The 14,899-nt window shown below is 33.7% G+C and overlaps 1 protein-coding gene across 2 annotated transcripts in view; it reads right to left on the reverse strand.

Moving 5' to 3' along the window:
* LOC125276508 (inositol polyphosphate-5-phosphatase A) overlaps positions 1 to 14,899 on the reverse strand; it is a 182,039-nt gene that overhangs the window by 99,947 nt on the left and 67,193 nt on the right. The window lies entirely within an intron of this gene.

A 14,899-nucleotide genomic window follows, 5' to 3' on the forward strand; every position in this document is an offset into this window, starting at 1 on the left:
AGTATATAAATAATCACATAAGTAAACTATTTAAATATGTACATAAACAAACAAATAATTATTTGTTATTAACATGCAAATAACCAGATTTAAATCAAATAAATAAAAAAGTAAATAGACAGTTAATAAGTAAATGAATTCAAGCCAAATTCAAGTAAATAAATTATTTAAATAATAATAATAATAATAATAATAATAATAATAGTATATAAATAATCAAATAAGGGAAAATTGAAGTAAATAAATTATTTAAACTACATATTTACATATTGAATAACGTTTATTTTTTTACATATTTATTTAAATAGTTCCCTATTTGATTTTACTTATTTTTATACTATTATTTTATATTACTTTATTTTATTTACATCTTGGTTTACATACAAGTAAATAAATAAGTAAAAAATAAACAAATAAATTAAATAAATTAAATAGACAGTTAAGAAAAAAGTAAATAAATAAATGAGGCAATTAAGAAAATAATACTGAATTATATTAATAATATAATTAATTAAATATGAAAATAAATATGTAAATAAACAAGATGTAAATAAAGAAAATAAATAGCTAAATACATAAATATGTAAACAAACGACTAAAGATGTAAATAAGTAATCAACAATTAAATAAGTAAACAAATAAAACTCTTATTAAGTTGCGTGAGGTATCCTACGCAGTTTACGTTGAAGACACATCGCAGAGCTTCCAGGTTATACATTGTTTTGTTTTTGCACACAAAAAGTATTCTCGTCGCTTCATAACATTAAGGTTGAACCACTGTAGTCACATGAACTGTTTTAAATATGTCTTTAGTAGCTTTCTGGATCTTGAATGTGGTCATTTCGTTGCTTTCTATGCAAGATTTTCAAAAAAAAAAAAAAAACCTCTCGGATTTCATCAAAAAATATCTTAATTTGTGTTCTGAAGATTAACAAAGGTCTTACGTGTGTAGAATGACATGAGGGGGAGTAATTAATGACATAATTATCATTTTTGGGTGAACTAACCCTTTAAAGCGTTCCAGAAGTACATAACTTTTAAACATGACCTACAACTTTATTTTCATAAAGAATCACGACTGAAGAGAAAAAGACAGATTTCCACCGTTTTCCTCTGAAAACAGCCACTATTAACCTCAGCAGTTTCCTCAGATGCATCAGCGTATTTAAGTAAACATGTTATATGCTGAGCTAATCGGATCATCTTCTGAATGGCCACGTACATGATAAACATTGTCTGCGTTATTAGATTTGCACGAAGCCCGAACAATTCAGGCCTCCATTACTAATTAAAACGACGCAAGCTCTCGTTCTTCATGCATGGCTACCAGAGCCATCATTTAATTGTTTGAGATGCCAATGATAAAATGCCTTTAATACACTTACGCTCATTAATGTAAATCATATTCCACTATAGATGTCCAATAATTAAAAAGAATATTTCTCTTTTTTAAGAAGGTATCCTTATTAGATAGAGATTCTTTCAGAGCAGATCGCTCTACAGCGCTATTGATTTTTCTTTATTCCCCACGCATGAAAATATTGTTAATGTTGACGTTGAATGTTCATCAATCTAGATTATCGTGCTCTTTAATATCTGCCCGGTTCCTCTGATCGTTCTTTATGCATTTGATTGGATTATGAGCGTACGAGAGGAGGGGCGGCCGCTGCGTCAGACGTGAATTGGATGTGACGGCTGGGAGTCTTACAAAAGAGCCACAAGGACAAAACTTTCTGTGAATTTTCCACAAACTTTTGCTACTGATCTGTTTTAAAGGACGGACACGTCTTTCATTATGATTATGAGATATACTGTTTGTGTCCAGGACTTTAAAACACTTCATGGTCCAAAACAACCCGCACAATCACGCAGACGCTTCAATATTCGTTTCTTAATTACAATTCAGTTCCTGAATTTGAACCGAGGCTGCAAACAGGATGCAATTCAAATTTAAATGAAATGTGAAATTAAGTTGTATATATATATATATATATATATATATATATATATATATATATATATATATATATATATATATATATATATATATAAATTTCACAAATAATTACAAAGAAATGGCAAGTATCACATTGAATTCAACATGACAATTTTAAGACTGAAATAGTATTTTCTAGTAAAACACATCTTTGTTAACTCTTTTGTCAAATCTTTGTCCAATAATCATTTACAGCTTTGAAAAATCTTTTTTTTTTGTGGTGTACAAAAGCAAAGTTTATCGAGAAAAACTTTTAATGTTGACCTGTCAAAGCTTTACTTGAGAGTTTTGGAAAAAGTTTTAAAAATGAATGATAGATATATACTTTACTATGATACTTTACTATACTAATATAGTAAATAATAGTATCAATAACCTTGCTCCATCTTATCTTGCAGACCTTCTCGTAAGTCATGTTCCTCCTAGATCACTTAGATCCAGTGATCTTGCACTTTTAACAGTGCCAAGAACTAGATCTAAACACAGGGGTGTTCGTGCGTTTGCGGTGGCCGGTCCTAATCAATGGAATAAGTTGCCACTAGTCATTAGAACGGCACCGACTCTGGCAATTTTAAATTTATGTTAAAAATTCACTTATTTTCTATGGCTTTTTAAAAATGGCTGATGGCCTATGATTGTATTAGTTTTAAATGTTTTTTATTATTATCATGCTGATGTATTATTTTCTGTGTTCACCTTGCAAAGCACTTTGGGCAACTTAGTTGTATTTATATAGTGCTATATAAATAAATAAAGAATAAGAAGTTTATATATATGTAAAAAAAAAAAATGCAGTAAGTAAATAAATATAGTTAAATACATAAATCCAATAAGTACATATTAATAATTAAAAAGGCAATTAAGAAAATAATAGTATATAAGTAATCAAATAAGTAAATATTTAAATAAAGATTAATATTTAAATATATAAATATGTAAAAAAAAAAAAAAAAAAAAAAAATCAATGAAATAAATATGTAAATGTAAATTAAGTAAATAAATAACTAAGGAAATAGGTAAATAAAATAAATAAATATGCAAATAAACAAGATGTAAATAAATAAGTAAATAAATAAATATGTAAATAAACTATAAATTAAGTAATTAAATATGGAAATAGGTAAATAAAATAAATAATTAAATATGTAAAAACTATATAAAGTAAATAAATAATTAGGTAATAATATAATTAAATAAAATAATAACATGTCAATAAACAACTAAATTAAATACATAAACAAGATGTAAATAAGTAAATACATATGGAAATAAACTATGGAAATTAAGTAAATAAATAACTAAGGTAATAGGTAAATAAAATAAATAAATATGCAAATAAACAAGATGTAAATAAATAAATAAATAAATAAATAAATATGTAAATAAACTATCAATTAAGTAAATAAATAAGGAAGTAGATAAATAAAATAAATGAATAATTAAATACGTAAATAAACAACTAAAATATATAAAGAAAATAAATAAAGTAAATAAATAATTAGGAAATAATATAATTAAATAAAATAATAACATGTCAATAAACAACTAAATTAAATACATAAACAAGATGTAAATAAGTAAATAAGTAAATATATATGGAAATAAACTATGGAAATTAAGTAAATAAATAACTAAGGAAACAGGAAAATAAAGTAAATAAATGAAGTAAATAAAATATGGAAATTAAGTAAACAAATAACTAAGGAAATAGGAAAGTAAAGTAAATAAACTATGGAAATGAAGTAAATAAATAAGGAAATAGGAAAATAAAGTAAATAAATGAAGTAAATAAATAAACTATGTAAATTGAGTAAATAAATAACTAAATAAATATTTATATAAAACAAATAATTAATTAAATATGTAAATAAACAGGTGAAGTAATGATAATGGGCCATCTTAATTCTACTTGATTGTTATAAAGTTTGCATGCTGTACTCTACACTAATGTAAGCCCCAGTAATTGAAATGGAGTTGAAGGCATTCTGAATGTAATTCTGTATGATGTACAGCACTGGTTTGTCAGTGTGTTTCAGACACAGTCTGATGCGGTGATTGGTTGTCTGGCAGTGAGCACAGCGTGCGATTATGGATCTATAACACGTCTAAAGTCTCATGATGGCCTTGCCATGACAAACTGTCCAATATGATACATCTTTATATTCACAATAAAATATAAATGTGTGAGACATCTCAGTATCATACATCAGTCCACTTCACTTCTTTCCTTCACATTCTCCCCTTCCCTCCATAACGTCCTAAAATTAACTGGAGTTTTAGACGCGCAGCGACTGCAGCCAATCGAACGCCTGATGTGATGTGCTTTAATCGAGCGCTATTTAGAAATGTGTAGAGCTGAGAGACTAAAGCTCAGCAAAAGCAGAAAAAGCTCTTTCCTCTCCAAACGAACACAAACAGAGAGCACAGATCCGTGAAGCTTTAGCACGAAAGCCAGATCCGCTAAGTCCCGAGTCCGGACGGCGGTGGCGGATTCTTTGTCTTTATGTAAAAGCGAATGCCTGCCGATGATGTGTTATGTAAAGTTGGCCAGGCTAGATTTAAATGGTGGGATATCCTGCATGCTAGCTTAGTTACACCTCAGTGCATCAGCCGAGCCCCAGAGAAAGACGCTGAGAAGTGCATGTAAATGGCGGCGCGCTTTTCTCAGATCGCTGAAATTATGTCATGGGCTTATTTGTGTAATAATAACGACATGCAAAGGAAATGTGGAGGGGCTTTTCACGACACAAACACTCTTTCAGTTTATTGGTGCAATCGGCGTATCGGAACCGACCGCTGAAAGAAGATCAAGAGCACTACTGGGAGGGAAAAATCCTAAAAATTCTGTTGTGTTTTCAAAATAATAGGGAGAGAGAGAGAGCGAGCAAAGGATCATGGGATTACAGCAGAATCCAAGAACACAAGAGCACCACAAAATAAGAGAACTTCCTGCAACTTTCCCTCACAACTTCCTGTTCAATAACGCTAGAGGAGTAAGCATTTGTTAGGGATGCCTTTTAGACGCCAAATTCAATTCCTCAATCTGATTTAAATAGGAATTGGCGTAGAACTGGAATTTGAATTTAATTAAAGGGTTAGTTCACCCAAAAATGAAAATTCTGTCATTTATTACTTACCATAACGCTCCGATGCTTCCTGAAGCAGTGTTTTGAAATCGGCCATCACTATACAAGTCGTTATTTTGTTTGTTTGTTTTTGGCACACCAAAAATATTCTCGTCGCTTTATAATATTAATATTGAGCCACTGTACTCACATGAACTGATTTAAATATGTTTTTAGTACATTAATGGATCTTGAGAAAGGAAATGTCATTGCTCCCTATGCAGGCCTCACTGAGCCATCGGATTTCAACTAAAATATCTTAATTTGTGTTCCGAAGATGAACGAAGGTCTTACGGGTGTGGAACGACATGAGGTCATAATTAATGACATTATTTTCATTTTTGGGTGAACTAACCCTTTAAGCAGAATAAAAATGAACTGATGTTACTAGACTAGGCTATTTCTATAACTACACTGAAAAAATGTTTTAAATTTTATTAAAAAATATCTATCAAAATTAAGAGAATTTTGCATCCATGTTTGGCCAATCAGAAGAGCATGTGGTTGTAGCCTCTTTGTAAGCACACTGCATTCGCACCAAAAACAATCACAAATCACAACCAATCAGAAGATTTTGTGGGCGGAGCCTCTTTGCAAACACATTGCACAACCAAATCAATCCAAAATCACAGCCAATGGGCGGAGCCACTCTGCAAGTGCACTGCACTCGCAACCAAATCAATCAAAAATCACAGCCAATCAGAATAGAGAGTGGGTGGAGTCTCTCTGCAAATGCATTGCACTCACAATCAAATCAATATAATATTATAGCCAATCAGAAGAGCATGTGGGTGGAGCCTCTTTGCAAGCACACTGTACTCGCAACTAAGTCAATCCAAAATCACAGCCAATCAGAAGAGCGCGTGGGCTGAGTCTCTCGGGCGCACTGCACTCGTAAGCAAGTCAATCCAAAATCACAATTAATCAGAAGAGCATGTGGGCGGAGCCTCTCTGCAAGCATACTGCACTTGCAACCAAATCTATCCAAAATCACAGCCAATCAGAAGAAAGTGTCGGCGGAGAGTCTCTGCAAGCGTACTACATTTGCAACCAAATCAATATAAAATCATAGCCAATCAGAAGAGAGTGTGGGCGGAGTCTTTCTGCAGGCACACTGCACTCACAACCAAATCAATCAGAAATCACAGCCAATCAGAAGAGAGTGTGGGCGGAGCCTCTGCAGGCGCACTGCGCTTGCAACCAAATCAATCAAAAATCACAGCCAATCGGAAGAGAGAGTGAGCGGAGCCAAATAGATGAGTAGATTATCAAATTCATAAATATTAAATCATTTTAGCATTATTAAAAATAAATGCTGACAAACAATCTGTCATAGAATACACTTGTTTATTTACAAGTTCAATGGTCTTGTTTCCTTTAATTTATTTTCAATTAAATTAGATCTGAGGTGAATTATCCATAAATGATATTCAAATTCACATAGGACTCTTTTTAACATTACATAAAGCACACAATCAGTCCCTGAGATTGTCAGTGACATACTGCGTTCCAGCCGGAATGTCACAGAAAAAAGGAAACCGTTTCTAAAATAGAATTGTCACGTATTGCCGTTGCGGCTGGTTAGGACAAAAACTCTGATTAACATGGAAAGGATGCTTTTAACGCGTGTCCCGGCATCTCGTCTGATTATGAAAACGGTGTAAGACAAACCAATACAGATGGACTCACTAGTCGACCTCAATAATAGCAAGAGTTCAACTTAAGATAAATGAGGTCTTGTTTGAGTCTCCTCTATGTTTCCATTGACCAGTTCATTTAACAAATAAGTGTCTCAAGATTTGCCTGTGAATGACCCACATTTTGACCATCTCATACCGAAAATAAAGTTCATGGGAATGACTACAGACAGCCTTCATCTTCAGCCTGAAACTCTGCTCTATGTTTGCACAAACGCACAGGAATGTAATTAGACAGTTAACATTAAGAAGCTGAATCTAACTAAAGGAGCATAACATCCAATCTAATTATAGAGGCCTTTAATGAGTTTCTAATTGGCCAATCGGCCTCTGAACACAAGTGAAGCATTCAGAACATGGAACATGTGGACTGGAGTTTCCTTTCTATGTGATTGAAGTCCACTTGGACAGAATTAAATGCTGAAATATGGTTATGTTTAGTTTATAGCTGTATGAGCATGACTTTCTGAAGGGTTCTGATCTGCTGGACCAGGTGCTTTAATGAAACGCGTTCAGAACAGATAAACAACGTTCTGTTAGTTCATTAACTGTCCATCACATGATTAATATCAGTTCGTTTCTTCTTGACAAAACCAATATACTATTACTGTACAAACTGACACCAAAATCACTTCATGTTCACTTGAGGTCAAAAGTTTGGAATAATTAAGATTTTTTTTTTTTTTTTTACTGTTTTTGAAAGAATTATGTCTCTTCTGCTCATCAAGACTGAATTTATTTGATCAAAAATACAGTAAAAATTGTGAAATATTATTATAATTTAAAATAGCTGTTTTCTATGTGAATATACAGTAAGATGTAATTTATTTCTGTGATCAAAGCTGAATTTTCAGCATCATTACTCCAGTCTTCAGTGTCACATGATCCTTCAGAAATCATTCTAATATGCTGATTTGCATGATCTCAGGGATTTTACTAATCATAATTTACTATTTTTTTCCTGTTGCGGACAAAAAAAAACAAGCTCAGAAACCCATAGATCTGCAGTATATTTACACATTTCTGACTGTAACTCTCTCTCTCTCGTTGTAGATCTGAAAGTATTCAACCTATATATGGCTTATAAACGTCATCAAAGTTCGCACTGAATCTGGACATGTCAAAACATAGTCCTTTAAAATAATAATAAAGTATAAATAAAAGCCTGAAAATGTCCACACCGTCTATGAAATATCTGTAATCACCTTCATGCTCCTCGGTTTCTGTCTGAACTCGCTGACCTTGAAGGCACTGGATTCATTTTCCTGAAAAAAAAAATCAATGAAGGAAGGTCCAGGGCAGCAGAAAAAGAGCTTCATTATGAGTGTGAGAGATGCCAAAGCCCTCGACGGGACACGACACGAGAAACAAAGACCATCTTCATCTTCATGAGCTCACTTAAGAGCCATTTAAAATCAATTGGCCTGTGCATCTTTAATACGGTTAGAAAATGAAGGCCGAGATCATTTCAGTGGCATGATGAGCATTTACTAAAGAATAATCACAAACCCATATGAGACTAATCTGTTTTTAAGAGATATAATAAGGCGTTTGGGATCTGAAAACATTCCACATACTGAAGACGTGAAGGACGTTTGATTGTTTAATGTTTCCTTTCTGCAGACATTTATAATGTGCAAACAGGAAGTTTTAGATTGAGTGATTAGAACTACAGTGATGAGAGAATATAAACCACTGATGACCTACAGAAATCACTGGACAGGATTAAATATTAAACATCAAATATGAATAATTATAAATATTATATTACAAATATTTACAATATTATATTTAAATATCATATTAATATCAAATATCAACTGAATAAGGAAAGACAAGGGAAAGAGTGATAGACTAATAATAGAAAAGAAAGAACTAAATAAAAATGAAATAAAAGAAAAAAGAAAGAACAAATTAATAGCATTCACTATCACTATTAGGTTGTTTATTTATTATAAATAAATAAATAAATAAATAAATAATATTATTTAAATATGAATAATACCTTTATTTAATTATAAATAAATAAAAGAAACAAAAAAAAGAAAAGGAAAGAAAGAAATTACATCATTGTTTATTATAATTATTTATTATTTAAATATATATAAATACAAATAAACAAATAAAAGAAAAAGACAGCAATAAATAAATAAAAAATAAATAAATAAATAAATAAATAAAAGGTACTTATGCGATTATTTCTTATAAATAAACATTGTTATTCATAGTATTTATTAACAATACATATTAAATAAATATTATTTAAACAAATAAATAAATCAATATTTGATTAAATATTCATATTTATTATTATTTAATCACATAAATACAAGCAAGGATGGAAGGAAGGGTTGTCTAGCTGTTAATTCTGTTAAGTGGTGGTCGTGGCTTACAGGTTCATGTAAATGCGCCGCTGTTTAACTAAACAATGCGAGAGTGATAGAATAAAGCAATCGGATAACAGCAGACGAGTGAAAAGCTCAGGACACGCAGCGCCTGCCAACCCCATTATGGGTATTGAACATATCCCACAATCCACCAGAACACGCGTCCGGTGCCAGGAGAACCCAGAGCGTGGTCTTCACCTCAGACCGTCCTGACACAGGTAATATGATGAAATACAGCTAAAGCCATTATACAAACAGCCGTCGCTTCGTTTCACTTCTCACCCGCTTACAGAAACGTGGAGAAGTGAAGAAATGGTCCAAAGGCCTCCAGAATGACACGAGATTCAGACTAGCTCACAGTGAGTGGACGCGCCTTTATTTACCATCTTCTGTTCATTATGATTTACTATAATGCAGATTATTTCAAACAAGTGTTATTAAAGCAGATCATTCAGATAGCAGTGTGATAGGAGTGTGTGTGCTCCATTCTGAGGGGTGAGTCAGTTTGAAACTAAGTGGAAATACAGTGGATTTAATTTATGAAATTAAAGGTGCCCTAGAATTAAAAATTGAATTTATCTTGGCATAGTTGAATAACAAGAGTTCAGTACATGGAAATGACATACAGTGAGTCTCAAACTCCATTGTTTCCTCCTTCTTATGTAAATCTCATTTGTTTAAAAGACCTCCGAAGAACAGGCGAATCTCAACATAACACAGACTGTTACGTAACAGTCGGGATCATTAATATGTACGCCCCCAATATTTGCATATGCCAGCCCATGTTCAAGGCATTAGACAAGGGCAGCCAGTATTAATGTCTGGATCTGTGCACAGCTGAATCATCAGACTAGGTAAGCAAGCAAAGACAATAGCGAAAAATGGCAGATGGAGTGATAATAACTGACATGATCCATGATATCATGATATTTTTAGTGATATTTGTAAATTGTCTTTCTAAATGTTTCGTTAGCATGTTGCTAATGTACTGTTAAACGTGGTTGAAGTTACTATTGTTTCTTGCTGTATTCACGGAGACAAGACTGTCGTTATTTTCATTTTTTAAACACTTGCAGTCTGTATAATTCATAAACACAACTTCATTCTTTATAAATCTCTCCAACAGTGTGTAATGTTAGCTTTAGCCACGGAGCACTATCAAACTCATTCAGAATCTAATGTAAACATCCAAATAAATGCCATACTTACGCAATTAGACATGCTGCATGATGAACACTTTGTGAAGATCCATTTTGAGGGTTACATTAGCTGTGTGAACTTTGTTTATGCTGTTTAAGGCAAGCGCGAGCTCCGTGAGCGGGGGGCAGGAGAATTTAAAGGGGACGCAGCCTGAATCGGCTCATATTTAATGATGCCCCAAAATAGGCAGTTAAAAAATTAATTTAAAAAAATCTATGGGGTATTTTGAGCTGAAACTTCACAGACACATTCAGGGGACACCTTAGACTTCTATTACATCTTTTAAAAAGACGTTCTACGGCACCTTTAATGTTTACATTAGAGCTGACATGCTTGGTCACTAATGTAAACCGTTTTGTTTTACCTCAACGTGCCTGTGAAGATTCCGGTGAGGGTGAAGTGTGAATATTCGCTTTCTGAGTCATGGATTGGATCATTTTTCGAATCGGAAAAGAAAAATTGGGGGAGCAAATGTAACATTGCTTTCCATTTATTACTTAACTCCCTGAGGTCTGAAAACGCGCCGGCGCGTTTTGCAGGATTTTTTTCACATTGCAGCAAAACAGACTTAAAATACTCCGTCATTTCTTGTCATAGAGACATAAGTAATATATCAATTGAAACTATAGAATGTCTTCTTTTATTTGTGTATACTCAGAGTAAAAACACAATGTTGTGCTTTTTGTAAAATAAAGAAAACTAACATGATGCGTGATCTCTCCTCTCCCTCTGAACGAAGTCCAATCTGATAGTTCTCAGAAAATTAACTGTAACTTATGAATACTAATGACAAAAAAAATGACACTTACGTCTAAAGAGACGTTGAAATGTCAGGTTTTAAATCGTGCAAGTCAAATCGAAAACAAACATTCTGTGTTTATGTAATCTTTATGAAAAGAGCCATGTCAGAAGTCTGTGATTCAGCTCATTATCCGCTAATGCGGCCACGCCCACGGAGCCAGCGCTATTCAGACGCAAATTCAGAGGCAATACATGCATTCATCGTCTCAATCGTGTATTTATTGTCTTGAAAAGTGTTTATTTGGATGTTAAAGCAATGGTTAGCGATCTCTAGAAGACATGCTGTAGGAACTAGTTCCTTTTCTTCTTTATCTGAATTTGTGGCCTAAAGGTGTACAGAGAGCGCCCTCCGGCTACAAGTATGAATTGAAAAAACAGTATCCAGCACTCATAGTGATGACAATAAATATTACTTCTCAGTATAAAAAATTGACATAAATATATAAGAATCCATCAATATTTCTCCAAATGTGCATGCTTTTAAGCTAAAAGCCTATATGAAATGCCATAGAGGTAACATAATTGTTCAGACACACAGACATCACAGAAATACATTTTATTTTAAAGATTATAATAGAATACCATTATTTTAAATTGTAATAATATTTCACAGTATTGCTGTTTATGATGAGCTGAGACATTATTACAGAGGGTTTTTTTTCACAGCCTACCTGACTGAAAGGCCTCATTAATATGCAAGTCATTTCAGGTCATTATTATGCAATTCTTTTGTCTTCTCAGGTGTAAATGTCCCATTATTCATGCAGATTCACGCCTCCACGCATACAGTGTTTCTTGACAAAAAAGTATCTTATAAAAACTAAATCAATATATTGTTTTATATGAAGGAGTAGGCAGCATAATTTTTACATAATTCTGAAGCAAAAACTCTAGTCTACAACCTCCAATACCCAAAAGTCTTGTGAACACATTTAATAAACTTTTTTTGGCCTTATTTCAGTGACTTTTTTTTTATTTTTTTTTATTAAACAGTACTTCAGTGTCTCTGTCTTTAAATATATTATATTAAATTAAATTATAACTAAAAGTTTCTTAAGGATAAAAAAAATCATCTCTGCTAATGCTATAAACTACGTAGGGAGCCCTTACTTGAACATTATGCTACTACAATATTAAAGGTTAGCAACTGAGCCTGAACTATTAGCCTAAATTCAATTGCTATTTATTTTTAGATATAATAATTAACATTCAAATAACAAATTGTATGAAAACATGTAAGCTGCACATAAGGCAGTTTTTGCATTAACTAATAAAATTATGTTTTACTCCAATTCGTTGTTGAAATATAATCATTTCTACACAGTGGCTGTCATTTTCATGACACATTTATTTAAACATACATTAAATAATCAAGACATCACTAACAGGTTAAATAAAATATAATGAATATATAAGCTAATACAGAGCATATATTAAGCAAGAGCGTTCATTTCTCTTCCAAACTAACAAGCTGTGGACACTGAATGGCTTTTCTGAGGTAAATGCTACATGACATTGTTTATAAGCTGTTTTATTGACGTCTTTCCACCATTTAAACACTTGATTGAGTGATTACATGAGGTATGACCGTTTCAGTAAGTTGTACTGTATCTTTCAACATACCTTTGAATGTTCATTTATGTTTATTCTGTAACTTGTATTAAAGAGGAAGAGATGATCGCGTTCACTTGCAAAACGCAGAGCTTATTACGATTATTGGTGGTTAAAAAGCTACAACGCTGCATTCATCATGTTCTGCTTTGTCTTATATCTGTCTTTGTCCATTGTTGTAATTCACAGGGAAACTTAAGTGTTCCCAAACAGAAGACCTTAATATTGCAATGTAATGCATTCGGTACACACGTGCACCGTTACACCCCTAATATATATATATATATATTATACACACACACACACAGTGGCCACAAATTAAGTGTTTGTTCTCTCGTTTTAGTAAATCGTGTGCACAATATAATTTGTTTCCTCATTTTAGTTAAATCAAAATGAGGGAATAAATTATATTGTGCACACAATTTACATAAAACGAGGGAAAGAATTAGTAAAACGTGCTGATGTATTAGTAAGTCGTGGGAACAAAATGTTAATTCATGGCCACAATATACATATATTTTTCCTGCATGTCACATGTGGGGCTCTGTACATTATAATGACACACATCTGATTTCTTTCTCAACTTTTTATGTTCACTTAAGACATAAGCGGCTGCGTTTAAGAGAATACTTGCCGAGACGGGTGTTTTGACGTCATTTTGTGTGTATGTGTCCATTCAAGCAAAAGAGAACTCAATTCAGTGTCTGAAACGCGGCCGTGCGCACAGATAACAATGCACAAGTATTGATTTGAGTTCTTTTTCTCCTCTACTTGCGCTTGAAAGGTTTAAAATTGCTTGAATGTGTAAATTGACAAGACAAAACATGCAAATGATAAACTTTGCATTTAATCCATGAATCAACATGCATGCCGAACCGTATGGATCTGTTACACCGCTAATACATTTACATCCGTCATGATACAAACATGCATATGTTTAGCAAAAAAGCTTCCTTTTTAGATGTCATCAAGACAAAAATGACAATTCTACGATTTAGCGTGCAGACTGTAATGCACAGGTAAACACACCTAGTAAACAGAGACTATCACAACACAGTAAGATACAGACCATCGGAAGAATCAAGTGTGTTAGTTCTGATATTACTGTGTCTGTGGAACAGATGGAAATACTAATGTCATCAGACCAAGACTACATAAACTACACAACATTTTTATAATCCCTCTAAATGATACACATCATGCAGATTCTGTAAGGAGGTGTAAACTTCTGGATGGGGTCAACGACCATTGAACCAATAAGACCATCTGAGGGCAGGAAAAACACCATTATGACTTTTACCTTGTGAGAAATGGCCTGGAATGAAGATAACGATTTCTCTGCGGCATTAACCGCACGTACGTGACTCTCTCTCTTCAGAATCACGAGCGACATACGCGAGACGAGCGGCCGGGAACACACTCCCCTGTCTGCGGGATGTTTGGATTAGTCTCTGATGGGTCCCTGAAGATGTCGGGCCCCGTCCGCCCACGTCCCTGCAGACGCCGCGTGTGCGGACGGATATATATACACTTTAACTGCGAAAAGGTCAGGCATGCGGGATGAAGCAGGCAAACACGGAGGCCCTGCGCATGAATCACGGGAGATTTGGTGCATGGCGGCGAATGAGTAACCCGCCGCGGCTGGCCAAACCCCATTATTTCCCCTGTTTTCCAGCCGGGCCTGGATTCATGCCGGCGCATGCCGTCAGTTCATTAGGAGGAAATATCACGACAATGACGAGCCCCCGGAGGCGCCGCGGCCCCGGTTTAATTCCACATCGGCCCTTCATCTCTGTCTGTGTGATCAATACTATATCAGTGTAAATTAAAATGACAATCTCCAAGTAATTAAGCCGGTTAATGTTTGATTCAGATGTCATTATTTGCTCATGAGGAGAGGCAGAGGTGGGCGGCAGTGCTCTTGAAAGCCGGTCTGGTTATGTGTGTTTAAACTAGTGCTTTACTAACGGAAGCAGATGAAGTCTTCATTCCTGACAGACGAGCAACAACTCCAATTCCACAGCGGGATAACGCGATCACGCTAATCTGATTTACAGAACCAAACCTGATTACGGCCGCTCT

This window comes from Megalobrama amblycephala, linkage group LG10, assembly GCF_018812025.1.
Source record: "Megalobrama amblycephala isolate DHTTF-2021 linkage group LG10, ASM1881202v1, whole genome shotgun sequence".
NCBI lineage: Eukaryota > Metazoa > Chordata > Actinopteri > Cypriniformes > Xenocyprididae > Megalobrama > Megalobrama amblycephala.